This window comes from Castanea sativa, chromosome 10, assembly GCF_040712315.1.
Source record: "Castanea sativa cultivar Marrone di Chiusa Pesio chromosome 10, ASM4071231v1".
In the NCBI taxonomy this organism is placed as follows: Eukaryota; Viridiplantae; Streptophyta; class Magnoliopsida; order Fagales; family Fagaceae; genus Castanea; species Castanea sativa.
The window spans coordinates 19,315,424-19,339,654 of record NC_134022.1 but is presented as its reverse complement, the minus strand read 5'-3'; the positions used below and the strand labels follow the sequence as shown (position 1 = coordinate 19,339,654).

Sequence of the window (24,231 nt, the reverse complement as noted above, 5' to 3'; positions counted from 1 at the left end):
TTGTGTATTGGGGATTTAATATGTAAGACGGCTTTGTTTGACTTTTGGGATAAATATATATATATATATATATATATATATATTACAAAATTGTTTAGTGGAGTTGAAGGGGAAGCGATTACTAATTTGATCTACATCTATAACATTGAAAATTACTTAACATAAATTAAATAAGTGATCATAACTTGAGGAAATAAAATTACACATTAATTTCACATCATCTTCCAAATTTATTAACTTCAATCACATAAAGTAAGTAGTAGATAGGAATAGTTCACTCAATTCTCTCCACAATCTTCACAGGAAACCCACCTTTCATCTTGGCAGTCAAGTAGGAAATATACTCTGGTTCCACAACTTCTCGTTCAAACGCTGGCCCCACCTTAAACCTCCTTAAAACCCTAGCCACCACGCTCTTGGAACACCGGGTAATGGTACGAGCCCCTCTGCACAAACCTCCATGACTTGGAATTCTCCTCCTTCTGCAGCCACCTCTCGGGCTTGAACTCGGTCCAGTCTGATCCCCAGCGACTCCAACCTCCCCATAGCGTATGGAGAGTAAGAAACTCTCATCCCCTTCCTCACCACTGTCCCTCCGGGCAACACGTCGTCGTTCAGGGCCTCCTTCGTGTCCAACGAGACTGGTGGGTACAGCCGCATGCATTCACATAAAGAGGCGTGAACGTACACCAGGTCTTTCACTTCTTTATAAGAAGGCGCTTTGGAATGTTCCTTGATTTCCTTCACAACCTTGGATTGGACTTCTGGGTGCTGAGATAGAAGCCAGAAATACCATGTTAAAGCCGTTGATGTAGTGTCACCCCCAGCAAGTAAAAAGCTGATCACAATGTCGGTCACAAACTTCTCGTCCACATGGCCAGAGCTCAGGAACCTCGACAAAAGGTCATCATCGAGGCTCTCTTTCTCTCCCAGCTGCTCTAGCTTTTGCTTCTTTTGTTTTACTATGTTCATGGCGTACTCTTTTACTTCTGAGACAGCTATTTTGAGGGGAAAATCTTAAGTAATTTGGAGCATCGTGTAATGTTGCTTTCTTCTCTTATATTGAATGTGGATCATACCATGAATTTAATGAAAGTAACCCTCATAAATGTGAAAAGAATGATTCTTTTCAAAAATACTTAAAAATTACTCAATTTTGAGACGCTTTTCTGACCCAATATTGAAAAACTTCTTGATTTTCCAAATGAGTGGTATTGAAGCAGTGAGCCTCCCGTAGCTGATTCGAACACTGTCTTCAAAAGCTAAGGCGAACTTGGCTTGTGGAAGAGAGGGCGACAAGTAAACCGGGTCAAACCCAAAAGCGATCTTACATTTATCAAAAGCAAACCTTTGAAGAATGTTTTGGAAATCCAGGACAGTTCCATTTTTGGCAGCTGAGGAGAGAATGGGGATTAAGCGGTCAGAGAGCTCAGTGTCCACAACGGTTTCAACGAACTTGCGGAGAGATTTGGTGTTGAATTCGTGGCTAGCGACTTGTCTTTGGAACTTCCAGGACTCACCGTCGATGTTGAAGATTCCATGGCCGAGAAAGTCTGTGAGTCTTGAACGAAAAGTCTCGCCTTTTTCATAGTTCTGGAAGTTGGACTTAAGGATGTGTTGGACCACGGTGGGGTTGCCGGAGAAGACTTGGCGGTTGGAGTAGGAGCGGCGGAGAACGAAGGTGGTAGAAGGTGAGTCTAGGAGGATCTCTGAGAACCATTGGAGCTGGCGATCTTGGTTGGCGAGGATGGCGAAGAATGAACCCACTAGAGGGTAGGGTTTGGGAGCTTTGGAGTTGGATTTGGAGGTGGTGAGGAAGAAGAAGAAGAAGAATAGGGAAAGGAAAGGAACTAGAATGAGAAGGAAAATGGGCAACATGGCTCTGGCTTGTGAATGTGGGCTGGTCTTTCACTTTCTCAGATGTTTTCTTTGTCTTTTTGGCTTGTGTTTATGTTGATATTTGGGACAGTTTGTAACTGTCTTTAGAGGGTGAGACAGTGTAAGCGTAACTGTACTGCACAACAATAATATATTTAGATAAAATTGAAATTTTTTTTACTACAAATATTGTAGATAAAATTAAAAATAGTATAATAAGATCCATAAATAATATTAAAAAATATAATAAAAACTATAAATAATAGTAAAAATAAGTTGAAAAGTTAAAAAGTTGACTTTTTAAGACAGTACTAAACGTAACCTAAGTATTAAGTTAAAACTTGATCTTAGGTTCGAAAAGTGCGATGTTTGAAATCATATTTTGAAAATGTTATTTTACTTAAACTTGGGTTCAGTTTTGGAAACATTTACCGGAGAATTAAAAAAATGGTCAAAAAATTTTGAAACTTTTTTATTTTTTTTATAAAAAATTTCCTAAAATAATTTATTATTGAATGTTCTAAGGGCACATGTTAATAAAATCCAACTTATAATTATGAAAACATGATACCTTAATTTTAATTGAAATTATATTTTCAAAACACAATTTTGTAGATTAAGTGTAACAATAATTAGCAAATTTAAAAGAGTAATGATTATTGTGGGGAGTAAAGGGACTTGAGCCAGTATTTGGGCCTTGGACTTCATTCACGGGTTCCAGATCGTTTTATTTATTTTTTTTTTTACTAAAAGCCTTTAAGATTGTAAGTCGGCTCACAGGGCGAAGGTCCGAGGATTCGTCCGAGGAATAATCTCCCCTCGGAAAGACCCGCGATGACCCTGGGATTCGTCATGAAGATTATAGGCAATGCTCTGGACGAACTGTTGGTTAAGAGGAGAATCTAAATACCTTCTAGACGCCACAGAGTAAGAGAAATATCTCAGAAAAAGACTGCTACCTCCACATTAAAGACCCTGCACCTACCTCCCTGGCCGCATTAATGGGGAAGTGACCCCTGAACAGTAGAATGGAACTTCTAGCCATTGTTTAAGGACTTCAAGAAGGTGGTGAAAAGTAGGGGAGAGGATCTAAGGGTAAGATTTGTGTGACACGTAAATAAAGAGGAAAGGAGAAAAAGTATTTAAGGAGGGAAGAGAGTAAAGAAAAAGGGGGTTTTTTTTTCAGATAACTAGACAAGGAATAAGAACTGTAATCTTTGAAAGAAAAGGAGAAATAATTCATAAATCGTCCTCGGCTTACGTCCGAGGAGGTTCATTTGCCCTATTCGTCCATTGTTTGCAAATACTGTAACATTCTAGCCTGTTCATCAAGTTTCGAATGCCACTAAATTAGATTGCGAACCCACACTCTACAAATTTCATTGTTTAAGGCTCATTGGGCCTGAGCCCACGTATGTTTTTGGGTCCAGGCGCAATTGTGCACTTACAATTGGCGCCGTCTGTGGGAATCTAGTGTTGAAAGAACTCGAACACCATGGCAGGCTTAGGCTCGTACCATGCAGAATCTCAGGGATCGCAACCTGAGGATCCTTTCGAACGTCTTGAACGCCGGGAGGATCGAGAGGGTAGTGTTCACATTGAATATCCTAGAGCAAGTCATACTCACTGTGGAGGCAGGGCCACCCACGAAGATGACGCTAAGGCCATGCAGAAGGAGATTGATCACCTTAAGAAGAAGTTGCGTCGCGTCAGGCGGAGGCGTGCTTCACACTCATCTAATACCTCTTCGGGGGAATCCTAGGGAAGTAGTTACAGTTCGAGGTCATGGTCGTCCCCCGGTAAAACATCCTCTTGCGAAGAGGATGACCTACCAGGTCGTAGGAACAAGAAGCTCCCCTCTAGGGGCTTAGGGAACGATGCCATGAGCCGGGCATTGCACCAACTCTCCAAATCGCCATTCTCACTCAGGATTAAGAATGAGAGGCTCCCCAGGAGGTTCACCCAACCCACCTTCACCATTTATAACGGCCGGACTGACCCGGTGGAATATGTGAGCCACTTTAACCAGAGAATGGCGGTGCATTCTCACAATGAGACCCTGATGTGCAAAGTCTTCCCTTCTAGCTTGGGACCTGTTGCTATGAGGTGGTTCAACGGTCTTAAATCAGGGTCTGTAGGTTCGTTCGAGGAATTGACTAGAGCATTCGCGTCACGGTTTATTGCATGCAGTAGAGTTCCTCGACCGTTGGACTCACTGTTGTCTATGGCTATGAAGGAGGGCGAAACGTTGAAAGCATACTCCGACAGGTATTGGGAGATGTTTAACGAGATAGATGGTGATTTTGATGAGGTGGCGATCAATACATTTAAAGTAGGCGTTCCAACTGATCATGACTTGAGGAAGTCCTTGACCAAAAAACCCGTACGGAGTGTACGTCGCCTCATGGACCGTATTGACGAATACAAAAGGGTCGAGGAAGACTAACAGCAGGGGAATGGTAAGGCGAAGGTTATCCCGCAGGAGAGAAGGGATTTCAGGTCGGACAAATATCACAACAACAAGCCGAGAAGAGATTACTCCGAGCGGTCTGGCTCGGCAGCACCTCAGACTGTTAATACTGTATTCCGAGAACCCGTGCACCAGCTACTGGAGAAGGTCCGTAAGAAACCCTACTTCAGATGGCCCAATAAGATGGCGGGGGACCCTACCAAGAGGAATTAGAATCTCTTTTGTCAGTATCATCAAGACGTGGGTCATACTACCGAGAACTGTCGGACCCTCTGGAACCACTTGGAGCAACTTGTCAGCGAAGGAAAATTAAAGCAGCACCTGTCCCAACCTAGCGGACAGGGCAGTCAGTCTGGCTCGAATAATCAAAGGAATAATTCATCTCGGCCTCCCTTGGGAACGATCAACGTTATCTTCACTGCGCCTGGCAGGACTGGCTCATGTCCCACTAGGGTGATGGCAGTTTCTCACTCCCAAGCCGAGGAGGCAGGCTCCAAGCCGAAGAGATTGAAGCTGAATGTGCCCGTCTTGGGATTTTCAGAGGAAGATAAGGTTAGGACCATCCAACCTCATGACGACGCCCTAGTGGTCACTCTGAGAATAGGGAATTATGATGTGAAAAGGGTGATGATTGATCAAGGTAGCGGCGTGGATATCATGTATTCTGACTTATTTAAGGGGCTGAAGTTGAAATTGGAGGACCTCACCCCTTACGACTCGCCGTTAATAAGTTTTGAAGGGAAGGCCGTTATACCAAAGAGACAGATTCGGTTGCCTATGCAATCTGGCTCGGAGACGGTTGAGGTGGATTTTATTATGGTCGACGCATATTCCCCATACACAGCCATCCTTGCCCGGCCCTGGCTGCACGCTCTGGGGGCTGTCTCCTCCACCTTGCATGTTAAGGTTAAGTTCCCTTCGGGGGAGTACATTGAAGATATTCTCAGCAACCAATTGGTGGCCAGGCAATGCATATTGGCCGCAGTGCTGCATCAGACCGAAGCATAGTCCTCGACCTCGGCTGTGAAAGACTTATAGCAATCAACGACTCTGGATGCGCCCGACGTCGTGACAGCAGAGGAGGCCAAATGCGAAGACCTGGAGAAGTTTCTGATATCGGATGATCCTGAAAGGTTCTTCCAGGTTGGGGTACGTTTACCACACGAAGAGAAGATGGAATTGGTGGAGTTTCTGAAGAACAACATCGATGTTTTTGCCTGGGACCCCTACGAGACTCCGGGGGTTGACCCAAGCTTCATTTGTCATCATTTGAACGTCAATCCTACTATTCCTCCTAGAAGGCAGCCCCCTCGGCGTTCCTCCAAGGAGCACTTCGAAGCCGTTAAAGAAGAGGTGCTCAAGCTCAAAAGGGCTGGGGCTATTAAGGAAGTTTTCTATCCGGAGTGGTTGGCGCACACGGTTGTGGTCAAAAAAGAAAAATGGAAAATGGCGGGTATGTGTGGACTTCATAGAATTAAACAAAGCTTGCCCAAAAGACTCGTTCCCAATGCCGCGCATCGACCAGCTAGTGGACGCCATCGTCGGACATCCTCGGATGAGTTTCTTGGATGCCTTCCAGGGTTATCATCAAATTCCACTGGCGGCAGAAGATCAGGAGAAAACTGCCTTTATTACTTCAACAGGGAATTATCATTATAAAGTGATGCCGTTCGGATTGAAGAATGCTGGGGCTACTTACCAAAGGATGATGACTAGAATGTTTGAGTTGCAGCTTGGAAAGACCATTGAGATATACGTGGATGACATGGTAGTGAAGAGTAAGACGATATTTGCACACGTGAAAGATTTGGACGACACTTTTCAGGTACTTAGAAAGTACAAGTTGCATCTTAATGCCTCAAAGTGTTCTTTTGGTGTGGGTGCTGGAAAGTTCTTGGGTTATATGGTTACTCATAGAGGGATAGAGGTGAATCCGGCACAAGTCAGAGCTATTCAAACCTTACAGCCACCTCGAAATCCAAAGGAAGTTCAAAAATTGACCGGAATGATCGCTGCTCTCAGCAGGTTCATCTCTCGGTCAGCTGACCGATGTAGGCCTTTCTTCCAACTATTGAATAAGTGGAGGGGGTTCTAATGGTCCGAGGAGTGCGTTGTAGCCTTCCAACAACTTAAGGAATATCTTTCTCGGCCACCCATTATGTCTCGGCCTAAAGTAGATGAGGTCCTGTTTGCGTATCTGGCAGTGGCCGTCCATGCGGTCAGCCTAGTCCTCATAAGGGACGACGATGGGGTGCAAAGACCGGTCTACTACGTTAGTAAAACTCTGAATGACGTCGAGGTGCGTTACCTACTTTTGGAGAAAGCGCTTTTAGCCGTAGTTCATGCCACGCGGAAGCTTCCTCATTATTTCCAGTCCCACACTGTTGTAGTTTTGACCCAACTGCCTCTCAAGTCAGTGTTGCATAGCGCTGACTACTCTGGAAGGGTGGCTAAATGTGAAACTATTTTGGGAGCTTTTGATATCAAATACATGCCGTGCACCTCGATAAAGGGCCAGGTTCTTGCAGATTTGATGGTAGAGTTCGCGGAACCATTGTTGGAGGAAACTGTGAAGGAATCACATATGGATGAAAAATCAGTTGGCGTGATCACGGGCATAGGACCTCCCACTTGGGAAGTGTCCGTTGATGGGTTAGTTAACCAGAAAGGGTCTGGCATCGGACTTGTCCTGGTATCCCCCGAGCGAATTGTCTTCGAAAAATCTCTAAGGTTGGCGTTCTCGGCTACTAATAATGAGACCGAGTACGAAGCAGTCTTGGTCGGTATGAACATGGTGCATAGGATGGGCGGAAAGGGAGTTCACATGCTCTCGGATTCTCAGTTAGTGGTCGGCCAGGTGACGGGGACCATGGAGGCTAGGGACCCAAGAATGCAAGAATACTTGACCCAGGTAAAACGTTTACAATCTAAATTCAATTCCTTTATCCTGTCTCACGTTTCTAGAAGTAGAAATACACATGCAGACTCTTTGGCTACCTTAGCGACATCCTCGGCTCAGAGTTTGCCTAGGATAATCCTTGTCGAAGATTTGCTAGAGCCAGCTTTTACCACTGTTAGTGCAGCTCGGATCCACTTAATAAGGCCTGGACCTAATTGGATCAATCCTATGATATCTTTTCTGAAAAACGACACTCTTCCCGAGGACAAGTCTGAAGCAGATAAGATCCGTCGAAAGGCACCACGTTTCTAGTTGTCTGAGGATCAGAAATTGTATAAACGATCCTTCTCCGGACCATATTTGTTATGCGTGCACCCCGAATCAACGGAGGCGCTTTTGGAAGAACTGCATGAGGGAATTTGTGGGAGCCATACTAGGGGAAGGTCCTTAGCTCATAGGGCCCTGACTCAAGGATATTGGTGGCCCAATATGCAGAGGGAAGCTCAGGACTATGCAAGAAAGTGTGACCAATGCCAGAGGTTCGCTCCTAACATTCATCAGCCTGATGGAGTCCTTAATCCTCTCTCCAGTCCTTAGCCTTTCGCTCAATGGGGATTGGACATAGTAGGGCCATTTTCGAGGGCTGTAGGAAACAAAGGTGGCTGCTTGTGGGGACCGACTACTTCACTAAATGGGTAGAGGCTGAGCCCTTAGCAAATATTCGGGACGTCGATTCCAAGAAGTTTATCTAGAAGAACATCATCACTAGATTTGGGGTACCACACACACTCATTTCGGACAATGGCGTTCAATTTGATAGTAGAGCTTTTAGGAAGTATTGTGGTGACATGGGCATCATAAGTAGATACTCCACTCCAGCTTATCCTCAGGGAAACGGGCAAACCGAGGCCGTTAACAAGGTCATAGTTAGTGGACTCAAGAAAAGGCTGGACGATGCGAAGGGCAGATGGGTAGAAGAACTACCACATGTTCTATGGACGTATCGAACTACGCCGCGCAGATCCACAGGAGAAACACCATTCTCTATGACTTATGGGGCCAAGGCAGTGATACCTTTAGAATTTGGTTTCCCCACACTAAGGACAAGTTCGTTTAGTCCAGAAAACAACAACGGCCTCTTGGAGAAAGGCCTGGATTTAGTTGAGGAACGGCGAGAGACAGCTATGGTCCAAATGACTTATTATCAGCACAAGCTTAAACGAGGGTATGATGTCCATGTGAAGCTAAAGCCACTTGCGCCTGGGGATCTAGTGCTAAGAAAAGTTGTGGGTACTGCTAGAAACCCAGCTTAGGGTAAATTAGGACCGAACTAGGAAGGACCATATCGAATTATTTCTGTAGCAGGCATAGAGTCATATCAGCTAGCTGATCTAGATGAAAAAGTTGTACAACGCCCGTGGAATGTAAACAACCTCCAAAGGTATTATTATTAATGTAAGGTACTTTTGTTGTTCGTGGTCTAAATTATGAATGTATACGGGCTTATAAATTACAACTCTCAAAATATCAAACAGAAACTTGGTAATGGATGGTTCTCGAACCACATACCTTGTGGAAATTGATATGTTTTAAAATATCAAACAGAAACTTGGTAATGGATGGTCCTCAGACCACATACCTTGTGGAAATTGATATGTTCCAAAATATCAAACAGAAACTTGGTAATAGATGTTCCTCGGACCACATACCTTGTGAAAATTGATATGTTCCTAAATATCAAACAGAAACTTGGTAATGGATGGTCCTCGGATCACATACCTTATGAAAATTGATATGTTCTAAAATATCAAACAGAAACTTGGTAATGGATGATCCTCGGACCACATACCTTGTGGAAATTGATATGTTCCAAAATATTAAACAGAAACTTGGTAATGGATGGTCCTCGGACCACATACCTTGTGGAAATTGATATGTTCTTAAATATCAAACAGAAACTTGGTAATGGATGGTCCTCGAACCACATACCTTGTGGAAATTAATATGTTCTAAAATATCAAACAGAAACTTGGTAATGGATGGTCCTCGGACCACATACCTTGTGGAAATTGATATGTTCCTAAGTATCAAACAGAAACTTGGTAATGGATGGTCCTCGGACCACATACCTTGTGGAAATTGATATGTTTCTAAATATCAAACAGAAACTTGGTAATGGATGGTCCTCGGACCACATACCTTGTGAAAATTGATATGTTCCTAAATATCAAACAGAAACTTGGTAATGGATGGTCCTCAGACCACATACCTTGTGAAAATTGATATGTTCTAAAATATCTAACAGAAACTTGGTAATGGATGGTCCTTGGACCACATACCTTGTGGAAATTGATATGTTCCTCGGTATCAAACGGAAACTTGGTAATGGATGGTCCTCGGACCACATACCTTGTGGAAATTGATATGTTCCTAAGTATCAAACAGAAACTTGGTAATGGATGGTCTTCGGACCACATACCTTGTGGAAATTGATATGTTCCTAAATATCAAACAGAAACTTGGTAATGGATGGTCCTCGAACCACATACCTTGTGAAAATTGATATGTTCCTAAGTATCAAACAGAAACTTAATTATGTCTGGTCCTCGGACCACCTACTTTGTGAAAATTGATATCTTTTTATTTGATAAACGGAATCATGGTTAAATAGAATTTTAAGTTATACATTTTTAAGTATCAAAAAGAGAGCTGGGAATGCAGGGTCCTCGGACCCCACACTTTACTAAAATTAACGTTTCAGGTTACAAATTCTAAGTATCACATTGCTTTGCAAAGTGAGGCACTACTTATCATCTAAACCCAGTTTGTTTTTGTCAGGTTCTTGAACACTTTACTTTACAGATGTTAGCAAAAATTTAAGTTAGCTTGTTAGGCATTCGTTATTGTGTTATGCTTGCTACACTCCTAAGATGCGAATTGCGAGGTACAAGGCAAGTATGTGTACTGCTGCTTAAAGTTGTACAAGGCAAGTTGTTCCATTCATTCTTTCGCTGTGTGCTAAGGAAAACTCTAATGGTAAACACAAAGATAAAATAAATAGAAGACAGATGAAGATCAAATGAAACTGACTTTCATTAATTGTTTTGATATACATTACATGGAAAATCTCAATTACAAAGAAAAAAGAAGCCCTAGGTTCAGCCCTAAGCCTTTGGAGGGGGGTCTAGCTGGGAAGTGCTAGTAGCCTCAATATTTTTTAACTCCAACTCAAAGGAAGACAGTACTCATTTCCCTTTGTCTGCAGTAGTTGATGGAGGAACTATTGGCTCAGCACTTTGGCTTAGGTCCTTCTCAGCGCCTCCATCCACTTCCTTCTCTTTATGGGAACCTATGGGTTCTATAGGATCCAGAATGGGCTCTGGGATCGCAGGAGGGAGAGCAGAAGGGGTTGTCTCAAGGGCAGGTACGACAGCAGGAGCCTCTTAATCTCCTGTATGTCAAGGGGAAGCCAAACGTTCTCGGGCTTCCTCAACTCGGAAGCCGAAGGAACCCCTTCTATGTTTAGGGCTTCGCCCCAAACCTGCTGACAGTATTCTCGGCACAAGGCCGCAAACGCCTCTGTCAACTGGTCTTCTGTCGCCGCCACCCCTTCCTTATATCCAGCCTTCTTCGCGGCCTCCAGCGAATCCCTGAAGGTGCGAGCTTCCTCCCTCATCTTCGTAAGCTCCTTCTCCAAGTCAGAGCGTTCTTTTTGAGTTTTGGAAAGCTCTTCATCCTTTTGATGAAGAAGCTTGCGCTGCCCCTTCACTTGAGTTCTCATGGTTCTCAGGCTGGCCTCGGCGCCGTCTCTTTCTCTTTTTAGATTGGCCAGTTGAGAGGAGAGTTTCTCATTTTCTACGAGGGCCTAGCCTAGGGACTTCTCAGTCTCCATCCGGATCTCCTGCTCCATTCCAGCCTTCTTCCGAGAATCCTCCACGAACTTCTCGGCAGCAAAGACCTCTTGAACGGCCTGTGACAAAGTATCAGAGGGTTAGACATAGGAAGACATTCACTAATAGTCAGATATCAAGAAAAACGAAATGTACATAAGGAGTGAAACTTACCAGGGCTAATTCCCTTTTCAAAGCATGGAACAGCTGAGGCTGGCTCATTTTTTCCAAGGCTTCCATATCCTTGGGCAGCAAAAGGGGACGTTCCAACGCATCGGCCAGGTAGAGGGTGTGGCCTTGTTGGAATGCCCTAATGTTGGACTGGTAAGGGATAGGTGCTCCGTCCAGTCTCAACTCGGGAGATGAGGTAGCCGGTGCTCGGCGCACTTCGGCCAAGTCCCTAATCTCCTCGCTTTCAACTGAACGAGCACGTCCCTTGCCTTTGTCCAGTTTCTGCTGCTGAGCTTGCTGTGGCTGCTGTTTTAGTTTCTTCTGTTTTTCGCCACCAGCCTCCTCGGCCTCCCCCTTTCTTTTCTTCTTAGGCTCCTCAACCGAAGGCTTAGGATTGGCTGGAGGAGGGGGTGGTGGCAAGGACGGAGGAACTTGAGACCCTCCCGCTCCTTTATTGGCGACTCTCTCACCTCTCTTGTTCAGAAGGCCTTTGAGCACGTCCATTTCTTCCTCCTCGGAATCATCGTCAGGACGTGCAACTATTAAACCTGCAATTCCGGAGGCCTCAGCGGGCTCGTCTTCCTCGTCAGTGAGTACGACAAACTGGTTTCCTCGGGGTCTTTCGACGTCCTCGAGCTGAAATTGGTCTATCTCCTCATCCAACGAGTGCGACGAGGACACTTGCTCCTCCGGGGCGGCAGTTATCCAAGAGTGCGTTGAGAGAGGTATCACCGCGATGGGTCGCGTGTATAGGATGGTGTTGAGCTCGTCAGGAATGTCGTGGTCGGCGAAAAAGTGCAGCCTTGCTACGTTTATTCTCCAACGTCGCCTGTCCCCCGCGATAATCGCGTTCTCTATCTCTTGGAAATCCGAGGATATGGGGTCGTATCCTAGTATTAAGTGAGCCGCTCTTACTTGCAAGTCTTCGCTCACAAAGACTTCTGAACGGAGGATGCGGTTTAAGTCGGCGACGTTACAGTGGCTCAAGCGTGGGCGTACGAGCTGTTTATCTACGAAAAGCAACACCTGAGGAGACAAATATGGTTAGATTTGTGATAAGCGTGAAAAATCAGAAATAACAGCGTACAAAAAGGAATGAAATATTTAAAGGGGTTGAGATTGAGTCATGAGGAAGGGAAATTAACTCCTGAGGAGTCACACCTGGATCTCCCCATACGACTGGGCAATGAGGGCCGTCGTGCCAGTTGCCTGAGGCGATGAAGTAGTCGTCCTTCATGCCTTTATTGGACTTGGGCAGACAAGAAATTAACCTAACTACACTAGACCGTGATTTAATGTAATAACCTACGCTCCTAAGTTTGTGGCATTCGTACATAAAGGCAACATCATGCCATGTGAGGTTCAAGCCCATCTGCTCATTTAGAGCATCGACACTTCCTAAGACCCTAAATACATTAGATGCGCATTGGTCTGGGCATAATCTATGGTTGCGAAGGTATTCCCTAGTTACACTCCTCATAGGAAGGGTCATCCCACCTTCTATGAAGGCACTCATAGGGACAATAACCTCTCCCGTCTTCCTAGAACCGCCTACGGCTTCCGCCGGACAGTATTTCAAGCCTATGTCACTGGGAATCTGGTATTTGGCCCTAAAGCCTTCCATCCCAGCGGCGATGTCTACCAAACACTTAAACCTACCCATTTAGGAGGAAAGAAAAAGCAAGTTTTGAGAGGGAAAGTAGTTAAGGAGGGAGCCGAGGACAGAATTTGAGAAGAAAGGAGTAAAGAAAGCAAGAACTTACAAAGTTTAGTTGTACGAGTTTCCACGGGTTTCTGGAGAGAAAAGGCAATGACTGATACTTTGATGTGATTAAACTCTGAAGAAATGAATGAAGGTGCGGATTTCCAAGCGTCATGACGTGCGGGAGGCGGCCTCGAAATTGGATTCTTCCCGCCCAAATTTTCAGGGGGCGACTCGGGCCGTTGGATGTTTATCTCACCGTTGAACGTGGGGAATAGGGTGTAACTTGCGGTCATAAATGCGCGCGTTTTGAAATTCGAAGCGCCTGACGGCATTTTCTGGGAAACGGAAGGATCCCCACACATGCGGTGATGTGTGAAACGTGTGGAGGGTATTCTAGTCGGATCAAAACTCCATTTTTCTCCTCAGATGGGGAAAAAAAAAGTTTTGAGGGGCTATTGTGGGGAGTAAAGGGACCTGAGCCAGTATTTGGGCCTTGGGCTTCATTCACAGGTTCCAGACCGTTTTTTTTTTTTTTTTTTTTTTTTTTTACTAAAGGCCTTTAAGATTGTAAGTCGGCCTACAGGGCGAAGGTCCGAGGATTCGTCCAAGGAATAATCTTCCCTCGGAAAGACCCGCGATGACCCTGGGATTCGTCATGAAGATTATAGGCAGTGCTCTGGACGAACTATTGGTTAAGAGGGGGATCTAAATACCTTCTAGACGCCACAGAGTGAGAGAAATATCTCAGAAAAAGGCTGCTATCTCCACATTAAAGACCCTGCACCTACCTCCCTGGCCGCATTAATGGGAAAGTGACCCCTGAACAGTAGAATGGACCTTCTGGCCATTGTTGAAGGACTTCAGGAAGGTGGTGAAAAGTAGGGGAGAGGATCTAAGGGTAAGATTTGTGTGACACGTGGATAAAGAGGGAAGGAGAAAAAGTATTTAAGGAGGGAAGAGAGTAAAGAAAAATGGGGTTTTTTTTTTCAGATAACTAGACAAGGACTAAGAACTGTAATCTTTGAAAGAAAAAGAGAAATAATACATAAATCGTCCTCGGCTTACGTCTGAGGAGTTCATTTGCCCTATTCGTCCATTGTTTGCAAATACTGTAATATTCTAGCCTGTTTATCAAGCTTCGAACGCCACTAAATTAGATTGCGAACTCACACTCTACAAATTTCATTGTTTAAGGCTCATTGGGCCTGAGCCGGCGTTTGTTTTTTGGTCCAGGCGCAATTGTGCACTTACAATTATCACACTCACAACCATCATCTTTTGAAATTTAAAAATATGATTTGAGTTAAAACTATGAAATTATATTTTCAATGTGTACGACTGTGTAACAGCAATTAGTGGGTTGGAAAATAACAACTCTTCCGTCATTCATGACATAATGGAGTCATGGGTCACCCCTAATCAATTATTGATTCCTAATCAATTATGTATCTACTCCTTAACTTTTTTTTTTTTTTTTTGCATGATATCTACTTCTTAACTTAACATGGCGGTATTCCTAATTAAACTTTATCTAATTCTTATTATAAAAAAAATCAAATACATCTAAATTATAATATGCACAGAAAACATGCAACAATGATGCTAATACCCTTTTGAAATAGTCTTTGGGCCTCGTGTGAAGTTTCTACGAAAATAGGGTGGGACTGGGAGATGTCATTTTTTCTTGAAGTTTATTGAAAACTCATTGCTAAGGTCATGAGAAGTCGTCCCTACCATGTGTGAACATGGTGAAATCATCCTTTATCAAGGCCTGCCCAATGCATTTTTACCATTAAATTAATTAATTTTTTTAAATTTATATTAATATTAATGAAATAATATTTATATGTTTTGTTAGGTCACCTAAATATCTATTTCAACCTACACAAAAAAAAAAAAAAAAAGTTTTATCACAAGTTGCAAGCCGGCTCAACATGTTTTAGGACCTAAGGAAATAAATTTTAGTAATTTTTTTAATATTTAAATATATTTTTAATTTAATTTTTCATATTTATTTCGTTTAAAAGTCATTCTTTTTGCTTTTTGAGACACAAAATTGTTAGTATAATCTTTGTGTTTAGGTTTTATTAATATCTTTTACAAGTTATATAAAAATTTGATTTTCAATGATTTCTTGGCACATTCGTAACAAGCTCATAATTTTTTTTTCCTTTAAACAATTTAGGATTTTAATTTTGTTGAATTTCTATTGACGGAATATATTGGAAGTGTTATTAAAGATGGGAAAGAAGGCAAAACTGACATATATTTAGAGAACTTTTGTCTGATTAAGGGGCCTTGATACTTTTGAAAAAAGCTTGATAGAAGTGGAGGCCTAATTAAGGTCTAGGCGGAAGTGACCTAGGCCCACATAGCTGCTTTTTAAATTAGCTAGTGGCTATATCCTGAATTGAAAATCAAACATATTTTATCAAACATATTTTATCCTGGGTGTGATAAAAATATTAATATTCTCAACAAAAAAAAAAATAGTGGGTAAATTTCATATTGGAAAATGAGGGTGAGTTAAAGAGGTTTAAAGCATGTACTGTATATTCAAGAGTTATGCCATTTTGAATATACATCACTGTAAGATTCTTTAAAACCTTCTCCCATTTCCTTGTGTGTGTGTTAAAAATATTTAGTATTCTCAAAAGAAAAAATAGTAGGTAAATTCCATATTGAAAAATGAGTGTGAGTTAAAGAGGTTCAAAGCATGTGCTATATATTCAAGAGTTATGCCCTTTTGAATATACACCACTGAAAATTTCTTTAAAACCTTCTCTCCTCTTTCAATGTGTGTTAAAAATATTTAGTATTTAAAAAAAAAAAATTATCACATATATTTATCATAGGATGAAAGTAATGCATTCAGCCATCTGCTTTTATATATATATATATATATATATATATATATATATATATAATGGTTTTAGAACCCGTGGGCTGTGACGTCTTTTTTTTTTTTTTTTGGAGGTCATGCATTAATTCTTTGGTTTTTCAATTCTTTCATATTTATTATTTGGTTTTCTTAATTAACTATCTCTTTTTCTTCTTCATTTTTCTTTACTTTCTTAATTCCCTGTAAAGTATCTGAAGAAATGCTTATTAAAAATATTGTTGTATCATTTTGCTAGCTGATAATTTTTGACTCTATATATTGATCGGAAATTCAAGGATTTAAGATGCAGAGTCCTATTTGGTAAGTGTTTTGCTTGAATTCCCTTTAGATATTAATAATATATGCCTTAATTTTAAGAATATTAATTTTTTTTTTGAGAAATAATTACAATATGCTGCTAATCCCGCAACTCGAACCATTTTCTCCTTAAACCTCCAAACACTTTGTACATGAAAATGTGTCAATTCAACTACAAAGCTTTTGACATTTGAGAATATTAATTTAGATGTTGGGAACAATGATTTATGACCATTTGTGGAAGGCTATTTTGAAACACTAGTACTACTCTAAATCATTTGGGATTGTTTATCAATAGAAAATGGATAGTTAGGAATAGATGTATGTACGTTGTCGTTACGCGAATAAAAAATTGGTTATTTCACGGGAAAGAATTCAAATATAGCATCAAACAATTGACATAAGCATTATTATTGTTGGTAAAAAAATTATGTTATAATTAATATAAAATAAAAGACCACAAAAGGACATGCATGCTTAATTTCATTCATAGTACTAGATTTGCTTGATTAAAATAATCCGTCACAATTTATGGCAATTATAATGAAAGATTTATTTTGAGTTTTATGGTTTATTTAGAATCTGCTTATTTTGCTAAAATTTAAAATTTTTTGTTAAAAGTACTGTAGATAAAAGTAAATGTTAGTTGAAATAGTGTAGTGGGACCTATAAATAGTACCAAAAAGTGCAGTGGACCTATGAATAGTAGTAAAAATAAGCTGAATAACAAAATAAGTTAGCAAAATATAAGAGCATCTGCATCAATGGATGCAAAAAATTTGTAAATTTGCACATCTAAAACCTACTTTTTCTATTTTACACTCTCATTTTTACAAATCACCAATATCAGTTTGTCTATTATAAACATCAATTTATTTAAATAATCATTTTTATTATTATTTTATTATATACCTCATCTTTCTCAAATCTCTGCCCCTCTCTCATTATCTCCCTCATCTTTCTCAAATCTCTACCCCTCTCTCATCCCAAACCCCCTGCCCCTACACACACACACACAGCTCCGACGGCATCAGCAGTTCTGGCAGCATCAGTAACTCCGGCAACATCGGCAACAGCTCCAAAGACAACTCCAACAACTCGAGCGAGTTGATTTTAATTTTTGTGTGTGTTGATTTTGAGTTATTTTTTGTTTGATTTTGTTGATTTTGTGTTTGGATTATCAAATGTTGAAATAGGTTGTGATGGTAGACCAGTGATAGTTGGGTGGTGCGGGGTTGATATGGTGGTGGTGATTTCATTAGGGTTTGATTTGGTTAATTTTGGCTTTGATTTCATCTGGGTTTTTCTTGGTTCTCTAATTGCGGTGTGATCATCTAGGTTTGGTGGTGGTGCTGGGTGTTGGTGATCATCTGGGGGTTGATATGGTGGTGGTGGTGGTGATCATCTAGGTTTTGCTTGGTTAATTTTGGCTTTGATTTCATTTGGGTTTTGCTTGATTTCATCTCGATTTTGGGTTATTTTTCTGTGCTAGGTTGCAGTGTTTGATGGTGGTGATGGGTTTGGTGGTTGGGTGGTTATTTTCTTCTTCCTTCTTATTTTACTGCGCTAGGTTGTTGTATACGTTGGGGAAGCTGCTGGTTGTTGTAGACGTAGAGGAAGAGAAGTAGTTTGATAGAGGAGAGAGAAAAAAAAAAGAATAAAAAATTCATTTGCACATGAACAGCAACCGTGCATATATGCACGGTTACTGTTCATTTGCAAAGCAGTTATGTATATTTGCACATTTTTACAAGTACTGATGTGAGTGTTTTTTTGGTTAAAATGTGCAAAATTAAGCACTTTTTGTACTTTACACATTTTTGCAACCATTGATGTGGTAGCTCTAAGCTAGTCAAACAAGCACTTAGTTCTTCCATTATTGATCACAAATGAGAATACTCAAGGGCGGAGCCAAGGGATGTCGAGAGGGGGCAACTCCCCCCCCCCCTAACTCCTCTGAAACGTACTTAGCTATAGGCATATGAGAAAAACTTGTCTCCTTTGATTCATTAACATAGGAAAAAACCAAAACAACACTCAGTAAAAGGAACCAAAAGCTGACACAGTCTTCCTCAAAAAAAGCAAAAGGGCATGGCATTGTAACAAAGAGAGCAAGGAGGTACCTCACATGTCAAAGTCTTTTTTTTTCGGATCTGGGCACAACAAAGTTAACAAGTCAAAAAGAACTTTTAGCTCTGGCTTGTCCCATCCTTTAACTTTCTCACTAATATACTATCACAGACTTATAACACTTTTGCTTTTTATTTTTTATTTAATTTATTTAAATGGTAAGAAACACAATAATTTTCACAATAGTTGAGTTAGTAAATTTTTACTTATTTACAATTGTATAATTATTTTGTTATAAGTATTTATTAAAAATTTCAAATTAATTTTCCCCCCTAAACTAAAATTTTGGCTCTGCCACTAAGAATACTTGACCCCTCCTTTTATTGATTCATTTTTTATTGCACCAGGCTTCTCAAGAAATAATTAGAATAATTTCTGATGATGTGCTGAAAATGTCAGTGAATTGTAGGCTCCAAATCACTGCAATGGGTACCTGTGGAACAAGGACAAATGGACCAAATAGAAGGCACCGACGTGGTACCAACCAATAACCCTCTGAATGTCAAGTCAGTGAATGAGAAATCTCTAAGAACTCTATAGTGAGAGAACTAGGTATTTTATGCGTGCCAAAGAAAAGTAGAGGTCTAGTGCTTATAGTGGTGAATGGTGAATCGAAATCCCTTCAAAGTAGGGATGTTTTCTTGCTGGGAGTATTTGGCACTTAGGGTTTCTAAGATTTTAGGGTGCCTTTCCATATGAGAGTGATATGAGTGAGTAATGGGTTTTATTTTGCGTGTCATGCAAGATGTTATCATGTATAGGTTTTCGTAGGGACCAAGCCAAGCCATGTTGGTCCCATTGGCCTCTTCGACCCGTCGGCCTTTCGCCTCGTCCGAGGGTTTCCCGTCAGCTTATAAAGACTCCTGTCGGGAATCATTATGGGGTCGTCACTCATGTTGACATCGCCCTGGTTCTTTCATTTGTTTCCGTAAAGCTGACGGGCCCGTAGGTGTCGTCGGCTTCCTTGAGTGATGTGTCTAGGGGTATTAAATCTCTGTCTAAAATACCTCTATCAACTACCCCCTACTCCGTGGTCCCGTTAGCTTTGGCTAACGGGCCACAGAGTATATAAGTGTTTATGACCATTAATTAGATGTTTTGTTGGAGAGAGGATCATTAAATGGCGTAGGCAACCCTAAGTTTTAAATGCTAGGAGACACATGGCACTTGCTGGTTGCCCTCGTTTCTAATCAGAAGCGTCGCTTCATATACCGTGCTCCTTTGCTCTATAAACAGTTCTTCCTCCTCCTCTCATTCTCTTTACTTTACTTCTTTTTGAGGGCTTTTTGAGACCAGAGCTGTTGTACCGTCATTTACATTGTTCGTTGCTCGTGATCTCGTCATTTATAAGGAACTAAGCGTTTCGATATACCGTCTGTTTCTCCTCATAAGTTTCGTTTCCTTGTTACTTTCATCTTTTACTTTTTTTTTTGGGCAGTCGTCATTTGTTTTTAAAAACCCATCGGATAGGCTCTTAGAAAACCTCGATCGCTTGCAGGTGAATAGATGTCAGAAAGAGAAGTGACGAATGAACAGTCGTCGTCGGTTTGTGAGGGTGCGAGCTATGATGAGGTCTATCCTTTGAGCCCGAGGAAAATGTCCCTTGGTCCCCAGAAAGGGAATCGTTTGTCCATTCCCCAACCGAGGAAGAAGAGGAGGACGAGGTAGATGAGGAAGGGGAGGAGGATGAGGAAAATGACAAGTAGGGAGAAGATGAATATGATGAGGGAGATGAGAAAGATGAGGGAGAGAGAGTTGATGAGGGAGATCAGTTTGAGGGAGTAGACTAAGTGGACGGGGCGCCTAGTCTATTATTCTCCCTTTAATATGGACAACACCCTTCGCGACCGTTATCAAATCCCCGAGAACATCCCTATCTGTCTACTTAGGAAGTTTGAAAAGTGCTACTCAGGGAGAATTGCGGACGCTGGCATGTTCGATTCCATGTTCACTATAGGGCTGAGGCTTGCCAACTACTTAGGCTTGTCCGTCAATCAAATTGCTCCCAACACGTGGAGAATATTTATTGGTACGGAGGTGATATGGGGTTAACTTAGTTAGGCCAACCGTTGTTTATCCCTCGATGAGTTCTTTTATTGTTATAAGCCTCAGCAAATCTCCTTGTCAAAGGGGATTTACCATTTCTTGGCAAGGAAGACGTCGCCTTGGTTGGTGTCAAATATGCCTGATTCCAATACATACTAGAAGAATCGTTATTTCTTCTTCCAAAGGACGGATTGGGTTTGTAGGCTTGAGGAATGGTCAAGATGGTCAATTCGATCATCAAGGAGACAGATCTAGACCCTTGTGGTAAGCATTCCTCGGAAGATTTGGGGACGTTTAGTCTCCATGACCTGTCTATGGTATGTTTCAGTCACTTATGGTAGTTTGTAATTTTTGCATTCTTATTCTAACCATCATTCTTTATTCCAAGCGTTGGTGCGGATAAAGGCCCTGTAGGATAAATGTGTGGCCAATGAGGGGGTGATCCGACGGTTTCAGAAGCGATAGGAGATCGAGAACAAGGAGAAGGAGCAATACAAAGAGGCCATATGTACTCTCAACAAGAAGCTGACGGCCACACTTGCTAAGCTGAAGGAGGATTCCCATCTTAAGGAGGAGGCAGAGAAGGCAAAGACCAATTTGATGATAAAGCTAGCAACCCTCTGTAAGCAGATGGACAAGGCCAAGGCTGACACTGTGATGGAGTTCCATGTCTCTCAGCCTTTCTTTGATGCGTGTGGTTTCTACTTTGGTGATGGGTTTGATGATTGCTTGAAGCAAGTGGGAGCTACTTACCCTGATCTAGACTTGTCCAAGTTACAATAGACGACACTATCCCGCCGACGCTTAGAGGAGATGACACCATCAACGAAGAGACTGACAACTCCGTCCATACTGTTGAGCAAGGGACGAAGGATGCCGATGCCGAGACCGTCGTTCAACTTGCTCCCGACGGTTCAGAGACTCCTACTTCCCAGCCAGCCGTTGATCCGTCTACCGCAGATGGCCTGTCTTCCGTGGACCCGACCACTTCTCAAGCTCGCCCGTTTTGAATCTTTCTCTTCATAAGTTGTATTTAAATCCACCTTTTCAGTTTATTTGTAAGGCAATGATGGATGCCCCTTCTTTTGGGTTTTGTGTAAAAACATTTACCTTTTTAGGTTTATACCTACTTCTTTTACCCGTTGCTTATACTTGTTTTATTTTTATTCCTATCACAATTGTGTATATGCCCCTTGTTGCATCGTCGCATTTCACTATCGACATTTTATTTCATCCGTCTATCTCATAGCAATTTTTGCATGTTCTAATTAGCAGTTCTCTTAAGACTAGGTACTTGTTAGTATCCTTGGTCGTCCGTCCATGCCGTTGGTAAGACTTGGTAAAATTTTTAAGACTAGGTACCCGTCAGTATCCTCGGTCATCCATCCACCCCGTAGGTAGGACTTGTCGTCTATCCATGCCGTAGGTAAGACTTGGTAAAATTTTTAAGACCAGGTACCCGTCGGTATCCTCAGTCGTTCGTCCACCCCGTAGGTAGGACTTGGTAAAAATCTTTAATACTAGGTACCTGTCGGTATCCTTGGTCATCTATCCACCCCGTAGGGAGGACTTAGTATGATTTTTAGACTAGATACCCGTCGGCATCTTTGGTCATCCGTCCACCCTGTAGGTAGGATTATAATTTAGATGATCGACTGAAAGGTAGAAAGTAGAGCAATGTTTCTGATAATCCGTTCAAGTCTTATTAATAATGAAAGAGCTAAAAAGAAACTTAACGCCCTTGAAACTTTAAAAGAGCTCAAGGGAACTTAAAAAGAAACTTAATATTCAATTATGTCAGGAAAATAAAAGAAAGCGATAAATTAAGCTGCTTTTGTCTACTACTGGTAGTACTTTCTCAAGTGCTTGGTGTTCCATAGGTGATGAAGCTTTCGTCCGTTGAGGGTTTCCAGGTAGTAGGTCCCTTTTCTATTGTAGTCGACAATCTTGTAAGTCCCCTCCTAATTGGGGCTTAACTTGCTCAGTGCAAGATCTCTCGTAGCCATTATTACTTTCCTTAGGACCAAGTCCCCGACCTGAAAATGACAAGGCTTAACCTTGGTGTTGTAGTGCTTTGCCATCAGATTCTAATAACACATTGTCCTCAATTCTACCGCTGCTCTAACTTTGTCAAGAAAGTCTAACTGCAGGTGCATCCCTTCTTCATTCTTTTCTTCATTATGGTGAGATACTCGATGGCTGGTCAACCCAACTTCCCTTGGGATGACGACTTCATTACCGAATGCGAGGCGAAAGGGTATATCTCCTGTAGGTGTGTGGGTTTTTGTCATGTATGCCCATAGGTTGTCAGGTAGCTCATCTAGTCATATACCCTTTGCCCCACAAGCCGAGTCTTGATCATCTTAAGCAGGGATCGGTTTGTGACCTCAACCTGTCTGTTGGCTTGGGGGTGAGTAGGAGAGGAGTAATGGTTCTTGATTCCTAACTGTTGGCAGAAATTCCTGAATGCATCATTGTCAAATTGCTTTCCATTGTCAGAGACAAAGACCCTAGGCATTCCGAAGCTGCAAATGATACTTTTCCAAACGAAGTTTTGGACATTCTGCTCTATGATAGTGACTAATGGTTCTACCTTGACCCATTTGGTGAAGTAGTCGATCGCTATGACGAGGAACTTAAGCTGCCATATCGCAATGGGGAAGGGTCCTACTATGTCCAATCTCCATTGGACGAACGGCTAGGGGGCGCTCATTGGTGCAAGTTCCTCCGATGGCTGTCGTATGATGTTGTTAAAGTGATGGCACTTGTCACATTCCTTCACATACGACTGAGCATCCTTTTGCATAGTGGGCCAGTAGTATCGGGCCCGTATCAGCTTGTGAACTAGTGAGCATGCCCCCGAGTGGTTCTTGCATACTTCCTCGTACACTTCTCTCATGACATAGTCTACTTCGTTAAGGGTTAGGCACCTTAGATACGGAAAGGAGAAACCCCTTTTGTAAAGGACATCTCCAATCATTACAAAACATGACGACTGTACCTTTAGTCTACGGGAAGCGTTTCGGTCTTCTGGCAATGTCCCATGCCTGAGGTAGGATACGATTGGTGTCGTCCAGTCAGTTCCTAAAGGGATAACATGTACTTCTACTTTGTCAATGGCAGGGGAATATTGGACAAAGGATAGCACTGGATTAGTTAAGTCTGTATACTCGGCGGATGCAGCTTTGGCCAAACGGTTTGCCTACTTGTTCTCTTCCCTTAGGACCTGCACAAACTTAGCCAAGAATCCCTCGCTCATCTTGCCTTTGACCATGCTCAAGTATTCTTTCATCTGTTCCCCTTTTACCTCGTAGTCGCCATTGGTGTGTCCCACCACAACCTACAAATCGCAGTGTATGACCGCTGACACGGCCCTTGCTACTTTAGCCAAGTCGAGGCCTGAGAGGACTACTTCATACTATGCCTCATTGTTGGTAGTTGAGAATTGAAGGTGGATCGCACAGTCTATTATATCTCTTTCTAGTGACCGTAGTAGGACCCCAGCTCCTCCTGCCCATTGATTAGACAAACCATCTTTCCATATCATCCATGCCGTCAGTTTGTCCTCTTCAGCCTCTCCTGTTATGAACTCGACAATGAAATCAGCTAAAGCCTGTGCTATGATTGCAATTCTAGGTTGATATTGGATGTCAAACTTGCTGAGCTCTATTTCCCATAGAACTAGTCATCCTGCTGCCTCTGAGTTATTCATTGTCTTTTGCAGCAACTTGTCTGTTTGGACCACTATGGTGTATTCTTGGAAGTATGGTGTGAGTTTTCAGGCAGTTGTGATCAGTGCGCAAGCCAGCTTCTCCATTGGGGGATATCTTCCTTCCACTCCTC

At 42.1% G+C, this 24,231-nt stretch overlaps 1 pseudogene; it reads right to left on the bottom strand.

Moving 5' to 3' along the window:
- Positions 1-274: 274 nt before the first annotated feature.
- On the bottom strand, positions 275-1,878 carry LOC142612171 (cytochrome P450 94A2-like; annotated as a pseudogene).
- Positions 1,879-24,231: the final 22,353 nt, after the last annotated feature.